General features: G+C 42.5%; 1 long non-coding RNA gene across 1 annotated transcript in view; it reads right to left on the bottom strand.

Annotated features, from left to right (window-relative positions):
• The window catches only part of LOC307165541, a 187,716-nt gene extending 163,905 nt beyond the window's left edge, over positions 1-23,811 (bottom strand). Inside the window, exon 1 of the long non-coding RNA XR_013822496.1 lies at positions 23,745-23,811. This is a non-coding gene — a long non-coding RNA (uncharacterized lncRNA). The remainder of the gene's footprint in view (positions 1-23,744) is intronic.
• Between the last annotated feature and the right edge of the window lie 67 nt (positions 23,812-23,878).

The raw sequence follows: 23,878 nt of genomic DNA, 5'->3' as shown, positions 1-23,878 counted from the left end.
TGTGTGTGAGAGAGAGAGAGAGAGAGAGAGAGAGAGAGAGAGAGAGCGTCCGTGCTCAAAGTGTTGGATTGTAACAAGCGTAAGTCCCGGTAAGATGATGCTGGGCGCTCTAATAGTTCATCCAAATAGCAACATATAAATGGTAACGTATGATTTTCTGCCCCCACCCCTTAAAACACACAGCTTAGAGGTTGTGTCTTAATTGGCTTCCTCAGAAATTTTCCCCACGCCACGCCACTGTTGGAAACGAGGAAGACCATTAATGACACAGACTGTTAACAATTGTTTTTAATTAGTGTTTAAACATTCTCTATGATAAAAAATGTTTGTAAAAAATATTTTAATAACACGATTTTGGCGGTTATAGAGATCTAATGACGGTGTTCAACTATAACCGTCGGTCTCACGGTTATACTAACCGTCACACCCCTAGGTGAAACATGTAGTGTCGATTCACGTATGATACTAAACGGAAACAGAACTGATCTTGATTTAAATCTTAAATTCAAAGAAAATTATTTGATTACATGTTTTTTGTTACTACAGACACAGAGGTGTTTTGGGTGTGGAAAGTCTGGTCATTTGATATGCAGGTGCCCGGAAAACACCGCTCATCAGAATGATGGTGTTAAAGATAACACTGCGCAAAATGAAGACAGAAGTTGCCAGTAGGCCTTCTCAAAAAAGAGTTTGTCAGCAGATGCAATTTTTGAATCTGATCTGACTAGACAAAGTGATGAAATAAATGAAAAAAACATCTGATATGCTAACCTGTGAGATTGATGAAAGCAACAGCACTGGTTGTGGAGAGGCTCTGGTTAATACACACAAGAGTTTGAGTCCACTTTCTGATACTGAGTCACAAGTGGAAAGTTTAATTCAAAATGATAATATAATGGACATGGATCAGGTTATTTTTAAAATACCTCTGAAGAGGGAAAAAAATGACAAGAGCATGGTTTTGAAACAGGCCAGAAATAACCAAGAAGAGATTAAGGTGGACAATGAAAGTAGTGAGAGTGAGTGCTCTGATTCAAATGTCTCAGTTTGTTCTCAATCCAGTTGTTAATGTCTTGACTATGGAGTGGAAGAGTGTCACAGTGTCTGGTTTGTGTTCCCTGGGTAACCACTAGATGTCCTCCTTCCCCACGGTGTCTGTCACTTTCTGAACTACATTCCCCACGATCCTTGTTTCTTCATTGCACTCAGCTGTCCCTTGTCATTAATCATTGCACTTAGCCAATTCCCCTTTAGCATTGTCATTTCCCTGTGTATATAACCCTGTCTGTTTTAGTATGTGTCACGGAGTCCTTGTATTTATCGTGCCACTTCCGAGTTCTGTTCTTGCCTGTTTTCTTGTGTCTATTTATGTTGGATCTTGGTTTTGACCCCTGCATGGACTGTTTCTGAGTAACGGATTACCCTCATTAAAAAATACATACTGCAATTGGATCTTCTCTCTGTTTCCTATGTGTGGATAGTGACAGAAGGACTCCGTCATGTCAAGATCCAGCGGTAAGAATGTTCGTGGCTCCTCTCCGACCATCGAGAGGAGGAATTCAGGACTCAAGGAAACACCTCCACGAATTAACATCTTCCAGTGTTTCGCGCTATGGGCCCAGCAGACTGAGGAGATCAAGATGGCCAAATCCCTCGAGTCTCGGCCCATCAGGAGGGAACCATCTTTTGAGGGAACCCGTCTGGCCAGATTTTCTGGTACCCGTGGTGGCCACAGAAGAGGAGGTTCTAGAGGCGACATCGAGCACCACTCTCCGCCTCGGTCTCTCATCGACCCTGAGCCGGTGATGATCGACCCAGAGCCCTCTTCACCGTGGTTCCTGCCTGACCCGGAGCCTGCTCCTCACCATCAGAAACGGCGGAGGAGGAAGACCTCCAACCGTCCTAAGGACCCGGAGGTGGTCCCAGAGGTCCCTGTGCAGCCCGCTGTTGTCCCGGAGATCCCCGTGCAGCCCGCTGCGGTCCCGGAGGTCCCCGTGCAGTCCGCTGTTGTCCCGCAGGTACCCGTGCAGCGCGCTGTTGTCCCGGAGGTCCCCGTGCAGCCCGCTGTTGTCCCGCAGGTCCCAGTTCCGGTGGTCCCAGTTCCGGTGGCCCCGAAACGGAGAAGGAAGACTTCCTCCATGCCGTTCCGGTGGTTCCTGTTCCAGTGGTCCCGAGTCCGGTGGTCCCGAGTCCGGTGGTTCCAGTTCCGGTGGTCCCAGAACTCGCCATCATCAGTCCTGCCATGGCCAGGAAGGCCGTGTTCCTCTTCTATGCAGTGGCGATACTGCATGCGTGGAGGAGACACAGCACGTCTGCCGATCCAGTGTCTGCGGACAAGATGGATGCCACAGAGACTGTTCATGTCACGTCTGCCGAGCCTGTGTCTTCGGACAAGAGGGCCGCCACCGAGCCTGTGTCTTCGGACAAGATGGCCGCCGCCGAGCCTGTTCACGTCACACCTGCCGAGCCTGTTCACGTCACGCCTGCCGAGCCTGTGTCTTCGGACAAGATGGCCCAGCCCGAGACTGTTCACGTCACGTCTGCCCAGCCAGAGACTGTTCACGTCACGTCTGCCCAGCCAGAGACTGTTCACGTCACGTCTGCCCAGCCAGTGTCTCCGGACAAAATGACCAAACCAGTTTCTTCAGATAAGATGGCCGAACCGGTGTCTCCGGACAAAATGGCCGAACCGGTGTTTCCGGACAAGATGGCAGAGCCAGTGTCTCCAGACAAGAGTCCCGAACCAGTGTCTTCGGACAAGATGGTCGAACCAGTGTCCTCGGACAAGACGGCCAAACCAGTGTCTCCGGACAAGACGGCCGAACCAGTGTCTCCGGACAAGACGGCCGAACCAGTGTCCCCGGACAAGAAGGCCGAATCAGTGTCTTCGGACAAGAAGGCCGATCCAGTGTCTCCGGACAAGATGGTCGAGCCAGTGTCTGTTCCTGAGCTGGTGTCTGTTCCTGAGCCGGTGTCTGTTCCTGAGCCGGTGTCTGTTCCTGTGCCGGTGTCTGTTCCTGAGCCGGTGTCTGTTCCTGAGCCGGTGTCTGTTCCTGAGCCGGTGTCTGTTCCTGAGCCGGTGTCTGCTCCTTCTTACTGTGTCTTGCGTGCTTTGATTAAGCAGCATGAGTGCACTTTGTTGTTTATTGTTGTGAATAACCGCTATTAATCCTCGCATGAGCGTCACACCGATTTAAGGGTGTAAAAGAAATGAAAAAGGTTATCTTCTTGTTGCTTACCGTCCGTTTCCTATCTATCTGCGAATGTTTTAATGAAAAGACCATAAGATGTTTAAGAGGACTGACTGTGTGTGTGTGTGTGTGTGTGTGTGTGTGTGTGTGTGAGAGAGAGAGAGAGCGAGAGAGAGAGAGAGCGCGTCTGGTCTGTACTGCCCATTTAGCGATGTGTTATTTTTTTAATGTGATTATAGTTCTTCTTACTGTTTCTTGCGTGCTTTGATTAAGCAGCATGTGAGTGCACTTTGTTGTTTATTGTTGTGATTGTTTGTGAATAACCGCTATTGTATATCCTTACATGAGCGTCACACCGATTTAAGGGTGTATTAAATGAAAAAGGTTATCTTCTTGTTGCTTACCGTTGGCGTTTCCTATCTGCGAATGTTTTAATAAAAAACACCATGAAAGATGTTTAAGAGGACTGACTGTGTGTGTGTGTGTGTGTGTGTGTGTGTGTGTGTGTGTGAGAGAGAGAGAGAGAGAGAGAGAGAGAGCGTCCGTGCTCAAAGTGTTGGATTGTAACAAGCGTAAGTCCCGGTAAGATGATGCTGGGCGCTCTAATAGTTCATCCAAATAGCAACATATAAATGGTAACGTATGATTTTCTGCCCCCACCCCTTAAAACACACAGCTTAGAGGTTGTGTCTTAATTGGCTTCCTCAGAAATTTTCCCCACGCCACGCCACTGTTGGAAACGAGGAAGACCATTAATGACACAGACTGTTAACAATTGTTTTTAATTAGTGTTTAAACATTCTCTATGATAAAAAATGTTTGTAAAAAATATTTTAATAACACGATTTTGGCGGTTATAGAGATCTAATGACGGTGTTCAACTATAACCGTCGGTCTCACGGTTATACTAACCGTCACACCCCTAGGTGAAACATGTAGTGTCGATTCACGTATGATACTAAACGGAAACAGAACTGATCTTGATTTAAATCTTAAATTCAAAGAAAATTATTTGATTACATGTTTTTTGTTACTACAGACACAGAGGTGTTTTGGGTGTGGAAAGTCTGGTCATTTGATATGCAGGTGCCCGGAAAACACCGCTCATCAGAATGATGGTGTTAAAGATAACACTGCGCAAAATGAAGACAGAAGTTGCCAGTAGGCCTTCTCAAAAAAGAGTTTGTCAGCAGATGCAATTTTTGAATCTGATCTGACTAGACAAAGTGATGAAATAAATGAAAAAAACATCTGATATGCTAACCTGTGAGATTGATGAAAGCAACAGCACTGGTTGTGGAGAGGCTCTGGTTAATACACACAAGAGTTTGAGTCCACTTTCTGATACTGAGTCACAAGTGGAAAGTTTAATTCAAAATGATAATATAATGGACATGGATCAGGTTATTTTTAAAATACCTCTGAAGAGGGAAAAAAATGACAAGAGCATGGTTTTGAAACAGGCCAGAAATAACCAAGAAGAGATTAAGGTGGACAATGAAAGTAGTGAGAGTGAGTGCTCTGATTCAAATGTCTCAGTTTGTTCTCAATCCAGTTGTTAATGTCTTGACTATGGAGTGGAAGAGTGTCACAGTGTCTGGTTTGTGTTCCCTGGGTAACCACTAGATGTCCTCCTTCCCCACGGTGTCTGTCACTTTCTGAACTACATTCCCCACGATCCTTGTTTCTTCATTGCACTCAGCTGTCCCTTGTCATTAATCATTGCACTTAGCCAATTCCCCTTTAGCATTGTCATTTCCCTGTGTATATAACCCTGTCTGTTTTAGTATGTGTCACGGAGTCCTTGTATTTATCGTGCCACTTCCGAGTTCTGTTCTTGCCTGTTTTCTTGTGTCTATTTATGTTGGATCTTGGTTTTGACCCCTGCATGGACTGTTTCTGAGTAACGGATTACCCTCATTAAAAAATACATACTGCAATTGGATCTTCTCTCTGTTTCCTATGTGTGGATAGTGACAGAAGGACTCCGTCATGTCAAGATCCAGCGGTAAGAATGTTCGTGGCTCCTCTCCGACCATCGAGAGGAGGAATTCAGGACTCAAGGAAACACCTCCACGAATTAACATCTTCCAGTGTTTCGCGCTATGGGCCCAGCAGACGGAGGAGATCAAGATGGCCAAATCCCTCGAGTCTCGGCCCATCAGGAGGGAACCATCTTTTGAGGGAACCCGTCTGGCCAGATTTTCTGGTACCCGTGGTGGCCACAGAAGAGGAGGTTCTAGAGGCGACATCGAGCACCACTCTCCGCCTCGGTCTCTCATCGACCCTGAGCCGGTGATGATCGACCCAGAGCCCTCTTCACCGTGGTTCCTGCCTGACCCGGAGCCTGCTCCTCACCATCAGAAACGGCGGAGGAGGAAGACCTCCAACCGTCCTAAGGACCCGGAGGTGGTCCCAGAGGTCCCTGTGCAGCCCGCTGTTGTCCCGGAGATCCCCGTGCAGCCCGCTGCGGTCCCGGAGGTCCCCGTGCAGTCCGCTGTTGTCCCGCAGGTACCCGTGCAGCGCGCTGTTGTCCCGGAGGTCCCCGTGCAGCCCGCTGTTGTCCCGCAGGTCCCAGTTCCGGTGGTCCCAGTTCCGGTGGCCCCGAAACGGAGAAGGAAGACTTCCTCCATGCCGTTCCGGTGGTTCCTGTTCCAGTGGTCCCGAGTCCGGTGGTCCCGAGTCCGGTGGTTCCAGTTCCGGTGGTCCCAGAACTCGCCATCATCAGTCCTGCCATGGCCAGGAAGGCCGTGTTCCTCTTCTATGCAGTGGCGATACTGCATGCGTGGAGGAGACACAGCACGTCTGCCGATCCAGTGTCTGCGGACAAGATGGATGCCACAGAGACTGTTCATGTCACGTCTGCCGAGCCTGTGTCTTCGGACAAGAGGGCCGCCACCGAGCCTGTGTCTTCGGACAAGATGGCCGCCGCCGAGCCTGTTCACGTCACACCTGCCGAGCCTGTTCACGTCACGCCTGCCGAGCCTGTGTCTTCGGACAAGATGGCCCAGCCCGAGACTGTTCACGTCACGTCTGCCCAGCCAGAGACTGTTCACGTCACGTCTGCCCAGCCAGAGACTGTTCACGTCACGTCTGCCCAGCCAGTGTCTCCGGACAAAATGACCAAACCAGTTTCTTCAGATAAGATGGCCGAACCGGTGTCTCCGGACAAAATGGCCGAACCGGTGTTTCCGGACAAGATGGCAGAGCCAGTGTCTCCAGACAAGAGTCCCGAACCAGTGTCTTCGGACAAGATGGTCGAACCAGTGTCCTCGGACAAGACGGCCAAACCAGTGTCTCCGGACAAGACGGCCGAACCAGTGTCTCCGGACAAGACGGCCGAACCAGTGTCCCCGGACAAGAAGGCCGAATCAGTGTCTTCGGACAAGAAGGCCGATCCAGTGTCTCCGGACAAGATGGTCGAGCCAGTGTCTGTTCCTGAGCTGGTGTCTGTTCCTGAGCCGGTGTCTGTTCCTGAGCCGGTGTCTGTTCCTGAGCCGGTGTCTGTTCCTGAGCCGGTGTCTGCTCCTGAGCCGGTGTCTGTTCCTGAGCCGGTGGTGTCTGTTCCTGAGGCGGTGGTGTCTGTTCCTGAGCCGGTGAACATTTAAAACATTGAACATTTGAATTAAAACGAGCCAATGGCAAGAAATGCCATGAGTCTGCGGAATTTGCATAGCGTAACTTTGCCCCACCTCGTGGGTACATAAGGAAGTATGCCGGCAACATGCAGATATGTTTTCGCTTCGCAGCCAAGTGTTTCACTTCAGTCCACAAGCCATCCTGAGATCATCGATTTATCTCTCTCACCCTGCCTAGTGTGTTCTCGCAGCTGGATGATTGGTTTTTGGGTGCGGCCGCTGATTTTTCAGCATCCAACCCCAATACCTTTCTTCCTGGATGTGCATGAGGAGGTCACAAGGTCCTGGAAGACTCCTTTGTCTTCCCGTGATCATTCGGCGACCATCTCCGCCTTTCCTCCCCTCGACCTGGCCGCTGCCAAAGGGTATGGGGTTCCCCAGGTTGATCGCTCGGTTGATCGTTGTTAATGGCACAATTAGATAGATTTTATGTTTTCAAACATCATCTTACATTTTTTTTTTTTTTTTTTTCATAAATGGCTCAATTCTTCCAGTGGGTTTGGTTGTGTGTAAAATTATTGTAAGTTCTGTTAAGTTAAATAGTCCTTATTGGCATTTTAATGTGACATTGTTGTCAGATTTACAGTTAAAAGATGTTTTAAAGTTTTATTTGGGAGTCTTTTAGAGAACAAAAATATATATTTTCCTCTTAAAGCCCCATTATGTAGGATTTCCGTTTTGGTCAAACAACGACCCCTAGAGTCGCTGTGGACTACTTGTATTTAACGTTACTGTCGTAAATACCACTCACGCAGCAGTCTCTTCACTCACTGATCCTGAGCCTGATGCCCCTGTATACCGGTCCCTGTTCAGTCCGATAGAAGCTGTAACGAGTGGCAATAAGGTGTGTCCCCTTTAAGAGCTGCGCGCGCCCTGTTTAACTGACTCGGCACAGTCTGTATTGTATGTGCGCCTCGAACACACCGTAAGCGGATTGTTTCTGTTTGATGCTCATTCTTGTCCTATTTTTGTCTATCAAGTAATGCTGTGGACCATAGAACGTGGTGTGACAGACAGTTACACGAGTTCGATTGGGGAATAAACACAACGCGTTACAAATCGTCGGACATCGAACAAGCACAGCTAGCCTCCGAAGATGTCTACATCAACAAGAACGCCAGGTGCTTTTTAGCTCACACCAACGAGTAAAAAGCTTGTCCGAGTGATATACAGTATAAGCAATATACTTACAAGTCCAACAGCATGCGAGGACGTGTTGGGGGAAGTGAGGTAGCCTATGCCGTAAAGCAGTCGAATTTTGTAGTTCTTTTTGTGGGCGGGTGTTACTACCCGAACCCCGAAGTTTAAAAGTACGATTAAAAACTATACAAACCCCATCAGGCTATGGCAGACGCGTCATTCAACCTATTTTAAGTCGATGTACCATCACAAGCGTTTTGGAAATATATTATGAAGGTTGAAAAGTTACTTAGTGTTACTTTAACAAGAATGGTGTGACATTGGGAAAGTAAATATTAGGCAATTATGTCACAAACATTTTAACTCAGTCTATGAAGAATTTAGATGATGATATTTTAGAAATTCAAGTTTTAACCCTCTGGGGTCTAAGGTGTTTTTGGGGTCCTTGAGATGTTCTGACATGCCCTGACATTTGTGCTTTTTTCAGTTGCTTATAAACATATTAATGGCAAAAAAAAATTACACACTATTTAGCACAAACAGGGCTACCAGAATATGTGAGCAACAAGAATGTACATGTCTGCATTTTTGAGAGAATAATGTTTATGCGTGGTTATTGAAAAAACTAAAAACTAAAGTTTCTGAAATAAGGCCATAAAACACATTCTAAATATGTGCCAATAAGACTTTTGTCTAATGGATGTCATCACCTAGTGTTTTTTCTTCAAAATGATGTGAAAATCACCCTGCCTTATCATTCACATAACACAATACATTGATTTGAATTTTGCAAAGCACTTTCTGTTTGGAAAGGCAATATGCGGAGTGGGCGTCAACGATCATGCATATTTAGTGGTTCACACCTGAGGAGACAATGGGGCCTGCATACTTAATTAGCCATTCATTAAGGTGTGTCACTGAGCCACAAGAATGCAAGAGCAACAGTTGGAAGCATCTCAATTCTTTTTTATTTTTCCACATATTGTGCTTGCAATTTGGCCTATAATATCCAAGGAAAACATGTCTAGTAATTGTGCAGTTAATTCTCATACTGTATTTTCAGTTTTGGAATATTTATCCTCTCCCCAAATTTGTCACTATAAAACACAATAAAAATTATTTAAAGAAAAGGCTTATATTTACCTTTTAATAGTTTGTTTACATCTACCTTGTAAATATATATTTTTATTAAAAAGGTTACAATTACAACAACAATTCAAGTGTAATCTTTCTTTGTAAAAACTAAAGTACACATTTTATCATACATATTTCAAAGTTAAGGATTTGATTGATTATTTGATTACTTTATTTTTGACAAAACATACTATATTTAACATGAGTAAATATTGGCAAACAAAAGCTTATTTGAGGTGGCAGATATTTTACAGTAAAAATGTACAATCTATCCAAAACTAATCAACGAAATGTTGTCTTTCATATGTCTGTAACATAGGTCTTTCATTTTTTATTATAAGAAATATAAATGTTAATTTGCAGTTTAAAACGTTGCTTATACAAATACATTTTATTTCAACATATTTCAGTCGATTTTTACTCAGTATAGCAATACAGTTTGCTAAAACCGAAACATTCATTCACAAACAGAAACGCCTGACTGTAACGTTGTTTTTATGAAATATTAGGGCATATAAATGTTAATTTTCAGTTTAATACGTTGCTTACAAATAGCCTACATTTTATTTCAACATATTTCAGTCGATTTTTACTCAACTCAGTATAGCAATACAGTTTGCTAAAACATCATCATTCACACAGAGACGCAATTTAAATTTAAACTGTCTTTTAGCGAGCTGTGATAAACAGCGCGCATCTCTGCGGCTGCCGTTCATTCATTCACAGAAACGCGATTAACTTGAGAAGGAAAAAAAAACTTACTACATATTCGGATCCTCTCTCCTGCAATACCCGCACTCTGAGGTAGATTTTCCATTATTATTATTCCTCACAGTGCTGCCAGATGGTGTAAACACGTAGGCTACAATGATTAAACTTGTGTTTTCTCGAGCTGATATGGTGGCGTTCACAGGTTTGCTTGGATTGCCTCAGTAATTTGCGTTTGAATAGCACGCGGTCTCCTTGGGCGTGTTCACATTACATTTGAATGAGCTCTAATTAGCTTGACTGGAATCGCTCTCTTTTAATAAAGATTTCACAAGATGAGAATATTTGTTTTTTATATAAATTACCTCATTTAAAAGAAGAGAATTCAAGCTTCATGCCTGTGTGTCTGTTTGCCTGTTTGACTGAGTATTCGCTGAGTTACAGTTCATTTTCGGACGCGTTTCAGAATGGTCTTCACTGACAGAGAGAAGGCAGAACTCGCATCACGTTTATTTTTCTTTATTTGGCAAAAAGCACAACACTTTGTTTTTATTGTGAGTATACACAAAAATAATACACATTTAACAGAATCGATTGATGTATGAAACTTGCTTGTAATATCAAAGTCAACAGAGCAAAATTAATTTCTTTTGAACTGAACTGAAAAAAAGCGAGCCTATCGCGCCGGCGCGATTGTCGACCTCAGGGGGTTATTTTAAGTAACAGGAAATCAAGACCTGTTAAAAGGTCAAAAGTCTATTAAAGGTTGTTGTTTTTTTTTTGTTTTTTTATTAGAAAAAAAGAATGGTCAAAAACGGTATATTCAGAATCTACGTTCTGAAACTGGGGTTGTGTTATCAGACCCAGTCGAAATTAAAAGGACTTCCCAAAAAGAGCAGTAACATTCTTTAAAAATCTTCATAGTTCTGATTACAGGACAGATCAAGATACAAATCACATCTTCTTTGAAGTGTACTTCTCTGCTCTTCTTTGTTTTTTTGTTTTTTTACCACTAAGTGGTCGGAGAGCAATTCTTACTCTCCTCCCTAGTACAAATGCATTACTAATGAGAAACCTAGTAGTGTACTTAAAGTTTACTACTGTTACACTTATAGTACACTTAAACATATACTTTTATATTCTAAAATATGGGCAATTTAGTCCCAAGCAGTATTGAAATAGTACACTTACAAGTTTACTACAAGTACACATTGATATTAGTATACTTACTAGATAACGTATACTTAAAAATATACTTGAACATTACTTAAGTATACTTCATAAAATGAACTTAAAGTATACTTCTTTTTCGTAAGGGGAACCTCTTGTTGCATTTCTTTATATAGACAGAAACTTCTTTCACATGGAAACATTTGCTAACAATGGGAATCTGCATTCAGAGTTCACACCTTTAAACTCTTAAGAACTTTATTACCTTTTGGTTTACTTCTTTGGGAAAGACACATTTGTACCAGTCGCACTGAGATATTTCAAATGATACCAAACATGTATAATACTATGGGCCCTATTTTAACGATCTAAGCACAGGGTCTAAAGCGCACGGCGCACGTTCACTTAGGGCGTGTACGAATCCACTTTTGCTAGTTTAACGACGGGAAAAATAGTCGGCGCAGCAGGCGCATGGTCTAAAAGGGTTGTCCCTATTCTCATAATGAGTAATGGGTGTGTTTTGGGATTTACGTGCGTTAAACCAATTCCCTTTAAATAAGTTGCGCTCGTGCCATGGCAGATTCACTATTTACATGACGGAATTTGATAGTGGAAAGACCGAAGCCGTCTCCAGAGCGCAAACGGAACTGCTCGTGCGTGAGTTAAAAGTGAGCGCAACAGACCATCTACGGGACAAGCCGGATTCCACCATATCTTTATGTACACAATAATAATCTTTTACATTATAATCCTTTTATTTTAAATATGTGGCATGTTTGTGTGCTGCTGTGCTTCCCTGTGTGTTAAATAAGCAGAGTGTACGCACGTTGTGGAGCCTATAGGCGCACATTACTAACGCGCTCATTAAATAAAAAAATAAAAAAATTATTGCCCATTGACTTTAGACCAGGTTTGAGTTGGTCAATGGCACAGTCTATTTCTGTTTCCTCAAAATAGCAATGCGCCAACAATCCGCCAGAACACACCTCATTTGCCCTCTCTTCTAGTTCTTCCAGTCTTCCAGCTTATGCTGATGATGTTATTGTAATTGTAAAAGAGCAAAATGATGTGAACATTTTGATGAAAACTTTGGAAGATTTTGAAATGATTTCAGCTGCAAAAGTGAATTGGTTAAAAAGTAAAGCTGTTTTAATGGGAGTTGATAACAGTGACTCTCAAACTCCCAGTTGGTCTGACATGGAAAAAAGAAAATATTTAGGAGTTTATTTAGGAGAAGAGTCATTTTAATTACTGTATTGGGAAGGGATGGTTGAGAAAATAAAGGGCCGTTTTGATAAACAGAAGTGGATTAATCAAATATTGCCTTATAGGGGTCGAACCCTTATTATTAAAACCCGATGCTTCATCTCTTTGGCAACGGCTGACTTGTGCTGACCCGCCACCACTCTTTCTGGCTAAGATCCAATCGATGTTGATAGACTTGTTCTGGAATAAAATTCACGTGGTGGTCCATTACATCTTATATTTACCAAAAGAAGTTGGACAAGGACTTACAAAGCTGGACCTTTCAAGTACAATTTCCCAGCTGGCATTTTAACGTAGAGTCAGCGTTGAATCAACGTCAGGTGTCAGTGTTGGATAACCGTTGGATTTTGTTTAGATTTTGCAAATCTAATCAACGTTGAAATAGCAACGTCATTCCAACGTAACGTTTCTCAACGTAGGTGAATTTGCCAACGTTGAATCAATATTGATTTTAGTTCAGATTTTGCAAATCTAATCAACGTTGAAATAGCAACGTCATTCCAATGTCACGTTTCTCAACATAGGTGAATACGCCAACATTGAATCAATATTGATTTTGGTTTAGATTTTGCAAATCCAATCAACGTTGAAATTTCAACGTCACTATAAAGTCCTGCTTTTCAACATAGTTTATTTTGTTAAACTGTTTTCACTAAAGTATTGATGTGTTCAACAATAACACTAAACACCTTGAAATGGATACATAAACACTAAGTTTGTGGACACGCACAGTCAGCTAGGAAGAAGCCAATTGGTCAAAGCAAGACCAGGAAGAAGATTAATAAAGACATTTCACTGACGTAAGAAACATGCTTTATTGCATGGCTGCAAGTGTGCCAACATTTCACACAACATCATTTTACACGTGTCGAACTTTAACCTTTAGAAAAACGGCCCAAACATTGGGCAACATTGAACACGACTGGTTAAATCTTCCCTTTTTGTTACTTCTTTCTGCCACCGCCACCTATCCTCTCTGGTGCATATTTCAAGTATTTGACCATGTATTCGTCTGCTTTTGTTGTAGTTGTATCAAATAAGCTCAAGACAGCGTCTGATGAGGGGGGGAAAAACAGATCAGTATTAGCAAACATTAACCTCTCAAATTAAAATATTTTGCAAATATCAACTTTTGTGGAATTGCCAATGTTTCAAGTATATAAATTAGTATTTATCAATGTGCAAGGTCATTGATAATCATGTGCTTGGGCAAGCAACAAAAGGCAGTTGGTAGTAACCAGTGCTGCCGGTAGAGAAGTTAGTCTAGAGCCCAGAATGGAGTACTATATATAATATTAGAGCATGCTCTGTAGAGTCCTCCAACTAAAATGATTTCTTCATTTCTTATGAATTATTATTCTGCTTACTATATTCAATTATTTTAAAACACTGTTACAAAACTACTATGTTAAAGCAAACTCACCACAGATTATCTTGTAGAGACGGGTCTTCATGAAGGCAACCTTCCCACTTCTTCCTCTGAGGCTCATTATGGCCATCATTTTATTTGTCATAGTTCTGCCATGGTAAAACAGATTTATATTAGAATATTATATTGCAATCAAGTTCATTATGAAAATGTAGCAGAGAGTGAGTAAGTGGGTGTGTGGGGGGAGTGCATGACAGTATATGACAGGGAACATCACTGTAAACTAATGCAAAAAAGGAACAAAGTTACTTACGCAGCAGCCATTGACTTGTTCACATGGTCTGCAGCATCAACGCCTCCCAACGTCTTCATATGTTCATTCTGAAAAGAACAAGAAACAAGAAATTAAAAATATAACCAGAAAAAGTGGTCAGTAGAGTCCAGACCTCCACAAAGCAGGCACATGATGAGGACGAGGAGTTTGTAGTGGTCACCAAAGTGAACAAGCCAATTGTCATAATGAAACTTTGCCAACACTTTACAAGATTAATTATTTAAAACTTACCAGTTCTGCTCCCTCATTCTTGTCCTCCAAGCGATTCTCTAAAGCTTCAAGCTCTTCTTCAGTGTTTGCCGGCTTCACTTCATAACTTGTTCCAGCAGATGAGGTGGCAACATGAATTTTATCCTTGATTTCGACAAGGAGCTGAAGAACTCTCTTCTGGAATTCTAGCCAAAAAAAGAAGCGATTGATTATTATTTTTATAATGTATTGAGTACGCTCTACACCACAAAATCCAAGTTTTTTCATTTGCCCAATAAAAATGCACTGCAAAAACTCAAAATTTTACCAAGAATATTTATGATATTTCTAGTCAAATGTCTATTTTCTAATCAAAATAATCTCATACACTAAAAAGTAACTTGTGTTTAGACAATTTTCACTTGTTTCATGCAAATTTTCACAAAATAAATAGAAAAATTTGCCAGTGGAGCAATTTTTTTATTTTGTTCTAGTTGATCAAACACAGCACATTGACACACTTTCCATCCACAAACTTTAAAAATAAGGTTGAGATTTCACATTCAATTCTCATTCAATTTTGCATTTTGTCGTCTCCATTTTTTGTGATACATCTGGGAGTGTAAAATATAAAAACTAAATATTTTTATAAAGAAAATCATTTAATTTGAAAATAAGTCATAAAAACAATCAATCAAATGAGGGCTGTCCTCATCATTTTTTAAATAATATCTTCCACATCAACTTGTATTTAAATGTAAATGTAAATTAAAAATGTAAATGATTTTTGTTTTAAGGGTTAAATTACTTTCAGATTCAAATAGATGGTTGGGTTAGGTAAGTTATGGGGACAACTCACCATTGAAGGAGACTTTCAAGTCGTGTTCTTCCAAATCTCTGGAAAAGAGAAGGAAGAATAATGTGAAATCTCAACCTTATTTTTAAAGTTTGTGGATGGAAAGTGTGTCAATGTGCCGCGTTCGACCAACAGAGACATCCCTAACACTAGCACACACACTCCCTAGCACACAACGACGGTTCGCGGTTAAACTAGTCTGCACGCACGCACGCACGTACACACACACACACACACACACACACAGAGAGAACGGCGGTTGGCGGTTGGCGGTTAGCTAGCACACAACGGCGGTTCGCGGTTAATAAACTAGTCTCTTCCCATACACACAATATTAATTAACACAATACGTATTAATATATGTGACAGAGTCAGGCACACACAACATTTATTTAGGAATTTTCTAGTTATAAAATGTGACTTACCGTTTGAGCTGTTACCCCCAAATTCATTCCGAACCGGTCCAGGTCGAGGTCAGAATCTGCCTGACGATGACGACACAGACCCACTTCCCGCATGCGCAATCGGGTGTTGTCTGGAACCGTCAGAGCCAATAGAATCACAGTTGTGTGATGGACAACCGCCGTCCTCCAATCAAGCTCTTGTATTGAACGATATTCCAAAATGATCAATCAGACCAGAGAATGTCTAATAGGAAGAGAATTGGCACTCTCTATTACTTCCGGTTTCTGGACTGGCTGCAGTAACACGTCTCTGTCCATGCGGGGGCGCTCGCAGGCGAGTGCAGAATGAATGGAGGTCTATGGCGAAAAACCCTCAAAATCCACTTTTCTCAGGATATAATTTTTTGTCTAGTAATTTGAATGTTGTATTCGAAAGGAGATGCAAAGAAATTACACATTGCTGGGTGTTAGATTTTTTAGAGTCACTTATTTGGTTTAAAAAGTCTTTTAAAATGTCAATGACGTCAGAATGCTGACGTCATTAGCAGAATGCTAGCGTGTTATGGGCAACAACAACTCAACCTGTAAGAAATCGAAAAGAAATATGTACTCGTTCATTCAACTTTTACCTATAACCCATGTTGAACTTGCAAAACCTACAATAAAATCTGAGATTTCTCAAAGGCAATCAGGTGAAAGAGACACATTTAGCCGTATAGCCCCATAGACTCCCATTCAGTCTGCACTCGCCCGCGATCACCTCCAGTGGAATTCTAATGGAACTGCAACCAAGATCGATACAATGGGGCTAATAGGAAGTGCCAAGACGGGCTCTAATCAGACTGGAGTTGCTCTCAAAGTACGCCAGGAGATGTAGAAAGCGTCTCAATTCTCTATTGGCTGATGTGTATTTATTTTTATTTTTTTATTCCTTATGAAAACATGAATTGTATCTAAATGATGTATTACAAGATCAATTTCTTTTTTCGGCAAATTGTAACAAATGTGTTATGCAATAAATTTTTTTTTTTTTTTTTTTTTTTTTTTAAGATGTAACGTTAGAAAGCGCTTTTATCACGACTCAACAAACGTTTAATTCAGAGTTGATCTTTCAACGTTGTATCATTATTCATGTATCAACACTTTTTCAACAGTTAATTGATCAGCATTGTTTGGATGTTGGAACGTTATTTTTCTACTGATATATTTCAACAAAATGTTTAAAAGTCATGGTTGTAAAAAATAATGTTGATTTGACGTACATCTCAAAAATTTATTTTTATTTCTATGTTGAATCCGTAGTGAGTTTACAACACTTCAACCATTTAGTGTTCAACGTTGTTTTGACGTTGAATTAATGTTACTTAACAAACGTTTAATTCAGAGTTGATTTTTCAACGTTGTATCATTATTCATGCATCAACACTTTTTCAACAGTTAATTGATCAGCATTGTTTGGATGTTGGAACAACGTTATTTTCTACTGATATATTTCAACAAAATGTTTAAAAGTCATGGTTGTAAAAATAATGTTGATTTGACGTACAACTCAAATTTTATTTATATTTCTATGTTGAATCCATTGTGAGTTAACAACACCATTTCAACCATTTGGTGTTCAACGTTGTTTTGACGTTGAATTAATGTTTTTCCATAAACTGACATTATTTCAACCACATTTAAACGTTTAAGGTCAGTCGAATGCCTTGACAGGCCCAGAGTCTGTAAGTTGTAGACCAATGCAAGTGCCCTTAGAATTCCTGTAAAATTTGCCCTAAAACGCCTAAAAAAGCATTTTGGTCTCTTATGAAAGGGGACACTTTGAGGTTTGTTCCTAAACAGAATGATCTGATGATAATCAGAATGACTGTAAGTCTTACTGGTATTGAGTAATAGAACTTTGAACACACTAAAAAAAGGGGGGGGGGGGGGGGGGGATTTCCACCTACATTTTTTTTTTTTTTTTTTTTGTAAACAGATGCCTGCAGATAACTATAGCTGCGAGGTATTAGCTGGAAACACGGTGGGATTATTATGGCATGAAGCCTTACCAAGCCCAATTTAAAAGTTGATAACAATACCTTAGATAATGAGTGTTTTACACATGTTTATCTAAGTTTATGTCTAGGCGCTTCCCAAAAAAAGGCCACTTGGAGACTCCAAATGACACTTTGTAACCACAGACACATTGTTATGTGTGACATGACATCATCCTCTTAAAGTCGGCATGAAATCAAATTTGACAAATCTTCTTTTTATATGTAATATTGTAGTGTTTATTATAAATGATTTATCTGTGCACTGTGCAATTCATGTACCCATATAATCTTTAATCAAATATTAAAGCCTACCCTTCCCTCCCCCCTCGAAACGACCTCTCTTCTCTTTCGGTCACGTGCCATGGCGAAAGGGTGCGGCCAGAGCCGATGAGGGTGCGGCTATCGAGATGCTCTCGAGGGTGAACTTGACTGATAACAGAGAATGTCTAATAAGACTGATAACTTGACTTGACTCATCTTGGTTCGCGGGAATAATAAAATAAAATAAAAAATCCTTCATGGGAGGGTAACGGTGGGGAGTCCGGTGGAGAGAAATCCTCCACAACTGAATGTAAACTGGCATTCAAATCTGCCTCCATTTTGTTTGCAACGCCCAACCTCCAACGATCCAATCAATTCCCGAAGGACGAAATCAAGCCCCGCCCTACATTTTTTTCTAATTTCAGAAGCCGTTTCACTCGGATATACGTCAAAACAAGGAAAAAATTACAATCTCAACTTCCGTTTCATGCCGACTTTAATGCCTAGTGTGCTGCTATTCTTGAATGCTTTACTGTACAGTCATAATTTTGGGCTCTAATGAAAGGTTAAACTTAGAGCTATTCTATTCCTTATCCAGATTCACTGTCAATAATTGCTGGCATATAGTAACTGAAGCATAAACACATTATAGTTTTTTTTTGTTTGTTTTTTTGCAATTCTTGAAACTGAAATTTGAGCAAATAACGATACAAAACATGTGTGCAGGTGGTCTGACAAAGACAACGATTGTACCAGCAGTGTTGATTGTATCCTAAAATGGTTTACATCGTTCGAATCACAAGAATCTCAGCTTTCCAAAGATATGTAACGTTTACTTTTTTTTTTTTTGGAGTTTTGTGTTTCAAGAAGTTAAACCTGTTAAACATCCAATGGCCTGCGGGTGGGACGTCAGAACTTTATCTGTAAAACTGTTGCAGGTCTAAGTTTGGACAAATCCTTATTTTTATTGAAATTTGAAATTTTGGTGAAATTTCCATTTTTTTTTATCGGAACCTTTTTAAAGTATGGAGTTTTTTAAACTCCAAAGGATAAATAATCCCAAATCCTTGTATTGGCTTCATGAAGAGCCATTACTTTATGGCGCAAGACTGGAAATAAATAGTGCATCAGTTTCATTGACTTAAGTCAGTTTGGAAGGACCAGATCTTATTGAGGTGAATGTGGTGTAGCGTGGCCACATAAGGGGAAGTTTTTAAATAAGATAAGTGACTAATAACAAAGTATGTTTAGTCACTTTATGCAATTACTTTATCTTCTTACCTCAGTACGCTGTATGTGCCTTAACTGTTGTGTATTTGACCTCGATTTCTGTTCGCGCGATAACTTCTCATGACTTTGCGTCATGTGATGACCTGTCATGTAAACAGGAAAAGACGATGTGTTTTCCATTAAAGGAACCGGTCGTTGGGAGAGCGTTCTCAACTTTCTTCAACTCAACTCTTTTCATTGTGGATTATCCATTTGTTGATTGACTTGGAAGCACTTGGTTGTCACAAACTTCTTTGTCACAAACTTCATTGATACTGCTCAAGGACTTGACATTGTTACCGGTGAGGCTGATCTGAACTTGACATTATACACGCTGGACTAAAAGACATTACGTACACGCTCATGCACACACACCAGCACTAACATTTGTAAAGTTTTATGTGATTTGGGTACGTTTGTGTGGGTTTTGTAAATCCACTTGGATTGTTTGATTAACAGATCGTGCTGAATATTCCTTTGTCTCCGACTTGTAAGTGGACTAGGAAACGGGAACAGGCGTTCCTATTTATTTTTGTATATACTCTGCTGTATAATATAGTGGAGTGTTACAGTGGTGGCAAAACAAAAAAACAAAAATTGGCATTAAGATCCTGTCATAATACTCAAGCGGAAGCAAGGATGCAAGTAAACTAAAGCCCTGCATTTCAGCCCGAGCCCGACGGGCCCCGACTTTTTTACGCCCCTAGGGCCGGGCTTCGGGCCAATTTTCACGTCATAGTTCACATGCGGGCCGGGCCTCGGGCCTTTTTTGGGTTATCCTTCTTTTTATATTTTTACACATTAATTAAAAAAATATGAGAAGTTGACATCGACGATAGAAAATCAAACATAGAAAGACATTTAATAACCTCATAACTTTCATAATCTTATCATTACACTGACATATGATTGACATGACAGTCGCACGCACGCACGCACGCACAAACACTGAAGGTTTCCCGTCAGCGCAACCAACGATTCACCTCATGTGCAAATAATGGAGAATATTAAGAGAAAAATCGCGAGTGATAGAAGAGAGGACTGGGTTAAAATCTTCCACTGTGGATGCTATTCTTTTTCTCCACGATGCTCTGTAAGAGACTGTTCTAACTTTTCGTTTGATTGGACTTTATTTTCGTTTAACTGTTGGAAACTACTGATGTTTTTCGTTTGATTGGACTTTATTATCGTTTAACTGTTGGAAACTACTGGAAAAAAGAATGGCCATGTTCTGTGGTGCATTTTTGAGGTAAGATAACCTGCAAGTTTGTTTTTGATTTATTTCATTTAATTAGTTTAGATTGACTATTGCTAATTTCGTTTGCGAGCGCTGTTGCGAGCAGCCTGAGCCTGCCTCAGTATTTCAAAAAAATTTACTCACTGTGGTTTAATAAATAAACATTAAACTAACTGTCTGTGTGATATGCTTGAAGTGTTTTATATCTATGGATTTTATTGTAGCCAAGTAAAGTATTAGCGTTGATTGAGAGGCTAAATTGATCAAATATGTTTTACTCGCTGTTGGCTCGGCTTGCTTGGTCGTCTTTTTTTTTTTTTTTTTTATGCTCCAAACATTTGTCTAAATTAACTTAATAAAGAAATGAAAAGAAAAGAAACATAACTAACAAAACGGATATTTTAATGGCTGCAAATAGGGCAGGCTACCGCTGTGAAAAAACAAACAAAAAAAACACGGGCTCGGGTCGGACTCGGGCTGATAATTCTGATGAGCTGTCGGACACGGGTCGGGCTAGGGCCTGAGCGTCTCGGGCCAGGGCCGGGCTCGGGCCTAGATTTGAGGCCCGTGCAGGGCTCTAAAGTAAACTCTTTATTAGTTGGTCAAAAGACACAATCACAGTACAGAATCTCGGGTGGGCTGGTGGCGCAGGGACAAGATGGTCAGCGTGCTGGTGAAGAGTAGTGACGGTGGATCCAGTGCAGGTGAACATCCAGACGAGACGAAAAGCACGAAGACACTGAACAGGAACTCGAACCAGGAACAGGACTGCAGACGGGCACACGAAGAACACACACTGAGGACACCAAACAACGATCTGACAAAGAGAGGAGAGTGCGATGAGAACTTATAGGTGAGTTAATTGGCAGCAGCTGGTGCGGGGAATGTGGATCAGCTGGCGCGCTGATCAGCTGGAACGAGCGGTAACGCCCACTCACACACACCCACACACACAAAACAACAAATACACGAGACACAAAGAAAACAGTGAATTCATGAACCGTGACAGTACCCCCCCTCCTAGGAACGCCTCCTGGCGTCCCCAGACTCCCTTACCTGTCGATTGTAATCATCAATAAGGGAGTGATCCAGGATGTCTCTAGCAGGCACCCAACTTCTCTCCTCCGGACCGTAACCTTCCCAGTCCACCAAGTACTGGAACCCGCCTTGAGTCCAGAATACGATTAACCGAATATGTAGGTTCCCCTTCTACGAGTCGTGGCGGGGGGGGGAACCGGGACAGGCGGATTAATACAAGAACGAAACACAGGTTTTACTTTGGAAACATGGAAGGCGGGATGAATCCTCCTGTACACTGGAGGGAGTTTGAGGCGGACTGCCACCGGGCTAATGATCTTGGTGACAGTGAACGGGCCGATAAATTTGGGAGCAAGTTTATTAGAGACGGAACGGAGAGGAATGTTCTTGGTAGAAAGCCACACTTTTTGACCAACGACGTATACGGGAGGCCTAGACCGGTGGCGATCGGCTTTGGCCTTGGTGCACGCTCCCACTTGGAGTAGAGTCTCGCGGGCTCTAGTCCAAGTGCGATGACACCTCTGGACGAAAGCGTGAGCGGAGGGGACCGCGACTTCGGATTCCAGACTAGGAAAAATTGGGACAGACTAACAGTCGCACCCAGTAATCTACAAAACTCTTGACAAAATTTGGACACGAATTGGGGTCCTCTGTCGGAAACCACGTCCGTCGGGAGGCCATGTAACCGAAAGACGTGGTTAACGACTGTTAACGCTGTCTCCTTGGCTGAGGGCAATTTGGGCAAGGGAATGAAGTGGACCGCCTTCGAGAACCGGTCCACCACGGTCAAAACTACCGTGTTACCCTGAGAGGGTGGGAGGGCGGTGACAAAATCTAGTGCGATATGGGACCAGGGTCTCGAAGGGATCGGCAGCGGTTGAAGGAGCCCATCTGGGGGTCGATTGGAAGTCTTACCAGTGGCACAAACTGAGCAAGCCAAAACAAAACTGTGAACGTCGCGAGCCATACGTGGCCACCAAAATCGTTGCTTAACTAAAGATGTAGTGCGACTGACTCCTGGATGACGAGCCACATTGGAACAATGCCCCCACTGAATAACGTCGGACCGTAATCTCTCTGGCACAAATAAACGGTTCGGTGGACAACCGACCGGAGGAGTTACCCCTTGTAAGGCCGTCTTGACCTTCGATTCGACCTTCCAAGTGAGTGTGGAGATAATTAGGGTCTCCGAAAAAATGCACTCGGGAGTAGACGGGCGATCGGAACAGTCAAAAATGCTCGATAAAGAATCGGGTTTGATGTTTTTGGAACCCGGGCGGTACGAGAGAGTAAAGTCAAAGCGTCCGAAAAAAAGTGCCCACCGAGCCTGCCTGGAGTTCAATCTTTTAGCAGTTCTAATGTATTCCAGATTCTTATGATCGGTCCAAACGATAAAAGGTACCCCGACCCTTCTAACCAGTGACGCCATTCTTCCAATGCTAACTTGACTGCCAACAACTCTCTGTTACCAATATCATAATTACGTTCGGCAGGGGACAAACGGTGAGACAAAAACGCGCACGGATGCATTCTGTCGTCTGCAGGAGAACGTTGGGATAGCACTGCACCTACCCCCACCTCTGACGCATCGACCTCCACCACGAACTGACGTAATGGATCAGGGGTAACTAAGATGGGGGCTGAAACAAAGCGGCCTTTCAGTTTGGCAAATGCAGTCTCAGCTGCGTCTGACCACCTGAACGTAGTTCTGGGGGAGGTCAAGGCGGTCAGAGGTGAGGCTAGTTGGCTGAAATTGCGAATGAACCGCCGGTAGAAATTGGTGAACCCCAGAAACCTCTGTAGGGCCTTACGGGAATCTGGACTTGGCCAATCCACCACAGCCTTAACCTTCTCAGGATCCATACGCATTCCCTCAGACGACACAATGTACCCTAAGAAAGGAACAGACTGTGCATGAAAAGCGCATTTCTCCGCCTTGACAAAAAGCCCATTCTCTAGCAGCCTCTGAAGCACTCGTCGAATGTGCTGCACGTGCTCCTGGAGAGAAGAAGAAAAAATCAATATGTCATCCAGCTAGACATATATGAACTGATCGACCATAACTCGCAGCACGTCGTTGACGAGTGCCTGGAAGACTGCTGGGGAGTTGGACAAGCCGAAGGGCATGACCAAGTATTCAAAGTGCCCCCTGGGGGTGTTAAAAACAGTCTTCCATTCATCCCCCTTCCTGATGCGGACCAAATGATAAGCATTACGTAAGTCCAATTTAGTGAAGATAGACGCTCCCTGCAACCTCTCGAAGGCTGAAGACATCAGCGGCAAAGGATAAGTATTCTTTACCGTGATGCTGTTCAGCCCCCGGTAGTCAATACAAGGTCGCAGGGATCCGTCCTTCTTCCCCACAAAAAAGAACCCCGCCCCCGCTGGAGAAGAGGAGGGACGGATGAACCCCGCTGCTAGAGAATCAGAAATATATTTCTCCATAGCCTCTCTTTCTGGGACAGAAAGTGAATATAACTTGCCCTTAGGCGGAGACGTACCTGGCAGTAACTCTATAGCACAGTCATAGGGACGATGCGAAGGGAGAGAAGCAGCACGAGACTTACTGAACACTTCCTTCAGGTCTTGATATTCCACGGGCACGTTTGACAAATCCACTGCTTCCTCCTGAAAC

The sequence above is a fragment of the Squalius cephalus genome (genome assembly GCF_949319135.1).
Source record: "Squalius cephalus genome assembly, chromosome: 10".
Lineage (NCBI taxonomy): Eukaryota > Metazoa > Chordata > Actinopteri > Cypriniformes > Leuciscidae > Squalius > Squalius cephalus.
This window is presented reverse-complemented; position numbering and strand designations above follow the sequence as displayed.